Source organism: Triticum dicoccoides, chromosome 1B (assembly GCF_002162155.2).
Source record: "Triticum dicoccoides isolate Atlit2015 ecotype Zavitan chromosome 1B, WEW_v2.0, whole genome shotgun sequence".
Taxonomy (NCBI): Eukaryota; Viridiplantae; Streptophyta; class Magnoliopsida; order Poales; family Poaceae; genus Triticum; species Triticum dicoccoides.
In genome coordinates this window covers 648,882,602-648,889,207 of record NC_041381.1, presented here as the reverse complement: position 1 = coordinate 648,889,207, position 6,606 = coordinate 648,882,602, and the positions used below count along the sequence as shown (strand labels likewise).

Genomic DNA, 6,606 nt, shown 5'->3' with positions numbered 1-6,606 from the left:
AACCACCTGTCCCTTCAGCCCCCACTTTCGAATAGTATCATGTGTTATAGTAGTATGTAGTATATATCAGTGATCGCCGTCCAAAGGGATAACGGCCCGATAGTATAGTATGGCAGACGGACAAGAATGCAGGGCCACTGATGGAATACTAAAAAACCTATACTAAGCATATAGGACAACATGTAATTATCAGCACTAGTAGCAAGGACATGCTATGCAGCAGTATAGGAGTAACGGTAAGGCAGTAACAGTAACACTACTCTAATGCAAGCAACAGAAGGAAAGAGTAGGCGGTATCAGAATGATCAAGGGGGTTTTGCATGAGCTCTATCGAGAAGGAGGGGTCGTCGACACTGTAGTCATACATAGTAGCAACATCAGTCTCGGTGTCTACCGGAGAGAAGAGGGGAAAGAAACAATAAATATAAAGCAAAGAGATGCATCACGATGCATGACATGGCAATATGCAGTGCGAGGGGTGACGTATCGCAGTGCTACACGATATAGACAAAGAGGGAAAACATCTAGGGATGTTTTCCCGGCGTTTGGCATTTTTTGGACAGATGAACCGGAGGGAAGGATTCATGTTCATCATGTTATTGGCATGTGACACACATACGGATTGCATATTTAGATTCGTTGTATTTTTTGAGCAATTTTCATATATAAATTATTTTCATCTGAGTTATAGATTATTTTATATGAATTGTCAAATGTTTAAACATTTTCCGAACATATGATTAAATCAAAAATGAACTTATTGCATCAGCATGATGTCATCATAATGTCAGCAGTCAACCCAGCTGGTCCAGGTCAAACCTAACAGCTGGGTCCCACATGTTATAGTCGGCGAGGTTAGCAAAGTTTAAATTTAAACTAAAAAGGTTAATTAAGTTACTGGGCCCACTAGTTAGTGACTAAACTAGATTAACTAAATTAATTTAATTACTATAGGTTGATTAGGGGAGTGGGGTCCACCAATCAGCGTCGGGGGGTACAGTCAATCGGGGCCGGGGGCACACTGGTAGTGACCCAGGTGGGCCCCAGAGACCGGCCACGTAGGCAAACGGCGCCGGAGTGGCTCCAGCGAGCCAAAACCGCGGCGGAGCGGCTTGGCCCATGCCGGTAATCGTCTACAGGGGGTCTCTGGGCCCGCGGTTTGGCTCGTTCGAACGGGGGCGGAGCCGCGCGTCGAACGGCGGCGGAGGCACGTGCTGAGGTGATCGGAGCTGGCCGAAGCAGCGATGGTAGGCGGCGGCGGTGTTCGGGCCTCGACGGGGACGACGCCCCGGCCACTATTTGGCCCGGGGGAAAGTGCTACGGGATCTATGGGTTGCGGTAATCACGTCGGTGGCACGCACGGGACCAAAAGGTCACCGAGGCCTCGCTGGAGACGAGCGCGGGCGGCGGAGCAAGTCGGCTATCGACGGAGCGGGCGCTAGAGCTCGCCAACGAGCGCGTGGAGTGGGGGAAAAGGGAGAGGAGCTCACCTTCGTCCTGCAGGTGAGCAAAACAGGTGCGGGGGAAGCTCGAGGTGGCCGGATTCGCCGGCGAGCTTGCGGCGACCGAAGCGGAAGAAGACGATGGCGTGGCGGCGCTCCAGCACCTCCGAGCTCCTGCGGCTGGCACCAAGGGGCATAGCGGACGGCGGCGAGGCGGAAGGATACGGTGGCGCGACACGGTGTGGTCAGTGGTCACATCTGCGGCGAGCCATGGCGACGCCAAAGTAACAAGGGTAAAAGGTTTATAGTAGCGAAGGTAAAAACTCTTATAAGTAAATAATATAAATGAAAATGAGAGCGGTATTTCCTACAATGAGGAGATTAGGTGCAGAGAGAATTCACTTCATGATAAGAACATATCAAGTATGCCAGTGCGACGGTAATACTGGCTACCGTGTATTATACTCATAGTATTTGACATCTGTGTTCTATAGGTGAATCATCATAATGTTATGAAACTCCTCCACGCGGGATTATATTTTATTCTATGGTTTTGCTTCACCGTTGCCACATAATGATCGTTTCCACAATTAAGGTCCTTGGACCGAAACCAAGCATTAGGTTTAATTGACACCGTTATCTCATGTTGTCTTTGGTCCTCATAGACATCTCTACCTGTCACATCAGAGGTCACAGATTTTCGAAACAATATGTGTTACATGTGTAGGTCTTGAGATTGAGTGTTGCCTATACCCTTAAATTGGACAATACACATAGGGTTCACTACAGTATAACAACATACTAGGCAGATCATACTACTACAAATAAAAATGATGACATATAGAATAGGCACAGATGAATCTTATCACTCACTTACATCTCGCACGCATATCAGGGATTACTCACGCATCATAGAGAGAAACCAATCACTCCAGAGATAGAACCCATGAAATCCATATAGATAATACTATGAAGATCCACAATAAGATGAAATGGACAATTTGAATAATTTTGATCTTCAGATGAGATTGAATAAAGTATAATTATTCTCACAACTTGAAATTCTTCTTACAAAGGTGAAGGGGGTGATGATGATGGAGATAAAAGGACCAAAATTAAGAAGATCTCCAATGGTTCTTCGGATACCTTCTTCTTCTGACGTGGTGGTGGCGGCTGGGGATCTCCATAGCCTCGACTCATTTTCCATCTTGATGAAAACAACGACGAATGGATGGATTGCCACGCAGCTCGGCTAAAGCATGCAAGACACTAGAACAGGATATTTATTGCTGGAACAATGATATGGTACCACACAGAGTACATGATCGTCACATTGACATAACATAAATCCACGCAACTCGCTCCATACCACACAGAGTACATGATCGATCGCTCGATCAGCGTGATTTGTTTCCACTCGCCGTATAATTCTCTCTCTTTATTATATGTAAATATTAAAATATTAAAATATATTTCTCTCGTTCGATTTATTACCTCACGTCCTCAAGTGACATCACAAAGCCATGCAATGCCACACACCCACACCGCACGTAGCGTACGTGCAAAACGCGAGGGAGAGATGGATGGAGCTCGTGGTACTGGCTAGTTCAGCACCTTGGCAGGCGGACCTGGCACGCGGCGAAGACCTTCTTGCCGTTGGGGGGGTTGACGTAGCGCTGGAGGTTGGGGTCCTTCTTGTACTTGCACAGGCAGCTCGCCGGGTGCGCCTTCAGCTTCCCGCAGCACGCGGCGCCGCGTTCCCGATGATCGCCGGCGCGCATGGGGTCAGCTGCGTCGGGCTGCACGTCGCCGCCTCCACCGCGCCCGGCGCCGTCAGCAGCGTCGCCGCGAGGGCCACGACCATGAAGCAGACGAGGGTCGCCTTGGCAGCCATACCTGCTTGGAGGAGAGGAAACAGCTAGTAGTTGCTGACAGACCGAGCTCCTAGGAGACGCAGAGTGTTTGCGCGAGTGTGCTGCGGGAAATGGAGAGCGGACGAAGGTGTATATATAGGCCGCGCGCAGCACGTAGTAGGTGAAGGTGTCACGGTGTGCAATGCGGCAGCGTCAAGCATGGGTGCACTACGCCATGCGCGGCGCGGCGGACACACGGTTCCTTCCACTAGCGATTGATCGATCGAGACCGCGGGTGCCGCATCGGACGGTACGGACCGGGGGTGACGTGTTACGATTCGGACGTGTGTACGGGGGACGAGCCTTTTCTTTTTTCAAGGTCTCAGTGGGTGATAGTAAGAGAAAGTCTCGGCTATGTGCAGGGATGAGTTACACGTAGTCGGCGCATGCGCGTCGGTGCTCCCGGTGATCATTTGGGGCGGCGATTAACCAGGAAAACTTTGGTGAGTCATGGAGGATCAGAGAGGCAGCATGGCTGGCGTGATCGTGGGTCATCATTTTTACAATTTCTCGGCATTGTCCGTGAATCAACCGTTCACAATAACAAGCCGTATTCGCTCAAAAAATGAAAATAGCAAGCCGTATAAACCATGCACAAGCATAACCACTGAACATATAGATTTCCAAAAACGAATAGCTTCGAGACATAGTGCGGCTGGTTTGTTGTGTTTGTACCTTCTTGATGCGATATTTTAAGTAAATAAAAAACACCATTTATACAATCCAAAAAGAAAAATATCAGTTATTATATAAATAAAAAATCAAGACTAGCCACGGGTGGTCCGAAAATAGTTGTGGGTGGTGAGCCATTTGGCTACGCCCTCCGTTCCTAAATAGATGACATATAAATTCGGTTAAAATGTGAACCATGTATATGTTTGATCAAATACATAGAATAAGCTATTAACACCTACTACAATATCAAATAAATAAATTATGAAAATATATCTAATGGCAAATATATTGATATTGATTGGACATTGCTAATTATCTTCATATCTTTGTTTTTATGCTTGGTCAAACATGGAAACACTGATATTTTAATTCGGATTATAGGTCATCTATTTGGGGACGGAATGAGCATGTGAATTGGGGCTCTGAGGGCAATATATGAATGTTGGAAATACCACTAAAAATGTAAATAGATTGTTAATATATGTCCAATTTTAAGGCCAGAGTGGAATTCATGGTTAATTAATTTGGTCGAGCGGAGCTCAAGCTGAACATACTTGTAACGAAAAGTCTACACAAATTTCATAAAGGGGGTTAATTGACCGAGTGAAATCCGGCATGAAATTTTCCTCTTCACGATCTATCTCTCCAATCCAGCGCAACGAAATCCTTCTTGTAGTATTCCACCATTGTGTCGTTGCTTAGTATCTGTGGGAGGTACATGGAAAAGTTTAAATTTTCCGCCGGTAGCTACCTCGTGTCCGTTGTAGCCACTACACCTAGCGGCTCCAGATGACATTAACGAAGAAAGCATCACCACCATCGATGCCCACCATGGAACCTCATCATGCAAGATGTCGTCCTCGTCATAGGACTTGTCAGTGACCATGGATGAGAACGACGCTCATGTAGCACACGCTGCTTCCTTGTCCTCTACTCTATTCCTCTCAGTTCTTGATCAAAATATTGTATAGAATGGAGCGTTGGCGTGAACTTTGGGGCGGTGGAGGAAAACATGACAGTTGCCTTTTAAGCCACACTGTCTAATCTGCTGGAGAATGGAGGGCGGTGCTACAGTAGATCGTTGAGGTGGTCGCATGGGCGGGACCACCATGGCACCTCTCTGTCAGCTGACTGGTGAGGGAGTGATGTGAAAGGGGGAGGGGGATGCAGGCCAACGACACGTGATCAATGGGGGAGAAAGCTATGGAGGCAACGACGCGAGATGAGCTGCTAGGGCACCTATTTTGTCAGTTGATGACGAGAGGAGGAGCTGGGAAAGGGGAGGAGGTGGTGGATCTGTGGTACAAGATGAAGGAGGAGGGAAGCATGAGACATTGTGAGGGTCTGGGAACGAAATGACTAATTAGGATCGTAGCAATGCTTGAATAAGGAAAGAAGACCACAACATGTGTCACAACCGCAAAAATCATCCGGCCCAAAATTCAAAATGGAAACTAAAGCTATGGTGGTTTACTTAGTATCATTATATAGGCATATAATCTTATTTATTACATGATCGAATTGAATCCCAAAATTGATGGTTTGTTATGCAGAGGAGTTCTCAAACAAAGCATGTAAATGAATTTTCAATTAGACTCTAGAAAATGAGCTTGTAAACCACAAATGCTCGAGCAATTACGCCACTGAAACTAAGTTAGACCTCAACAACGTTGCACTAAATAATATTTATACCAATTCTTTGTACTTTTTGCAAGGTATTACTAGTTTATATTTTATAACGTGTATCTATTCTGCTATAACAAAAAAAATTCAAGTCAACAGGTGAATGCATAGGTCTTTAGTCAGTTGTGCTAGTTTTGAGCAGGTTAAGGGGTGCAAGTTACCATCACTTCCAATATTGAATTGCGGTTTTATGATAACTATGGACCAAACAAAGAAAGCCTAATGCAATAATGTTTCTTTGTGTTTGTTAGAGGCCATGTTATTTAGATTTCACACCTACAGAGCATGCACATGTAATCAGATCATTACTGAACCCACAGAATATGTAGGACACATCTGACCATGAAAAATGAGTAAACTAACAATGCCTACTATTGAATGACAAGCTTCTTATAAATGCCCCCATGTACTGTTCTATTCTTTATTTCTGTACACATAGTCATACACTAGAAACCTCTAGCAACATATTGACCCTACACTTGAAGATATGTACCAAAATTTCAAAGGATACCCAATAAAAATACTTATTTCATGATATTACAATATATGCAAACACACATACAAATGTATGGGCACTATAATTCATGCAAGTGTCACAAATCGCTTGATGCCATCATCTGAATGCGCTTTAGTTGCAGTGATAGAACAACGAATATTATAATTTGTCCTTTAGTTGCGGTGATACAACAACTAATATTTTTTTTGAGAAGAACTAATTAATATTATAATTTGTCCCCTTGCTTTTTCTGTGAGGTAATGTCTCCTAATTGGGCTACTTATTTAAGTATTGGGCCTACCTCTGGTACACGACTAGAGGGTTTACAGTTCAATTTCAACTACAAACATGTCTTATAATATGGGATGGAGGAAGTACTTCTTATGGCTGCATGCGG

The 6,606-nt window shown here is 45.1% G+C and overlaps 1 pseudogene; it reads right to left on the bottom strand.

Moving 5' to 3' along the window:
- Nucleotides 1-3,049: 3,049 nt before the first annotated feature.
- Nucleotides 3,050-3,336, bottom strand: LOC119310986 (annotated as a pseudogene).
- Nucleotides 3,337-6,606: the final 3,270 nt, after the last annotated feature.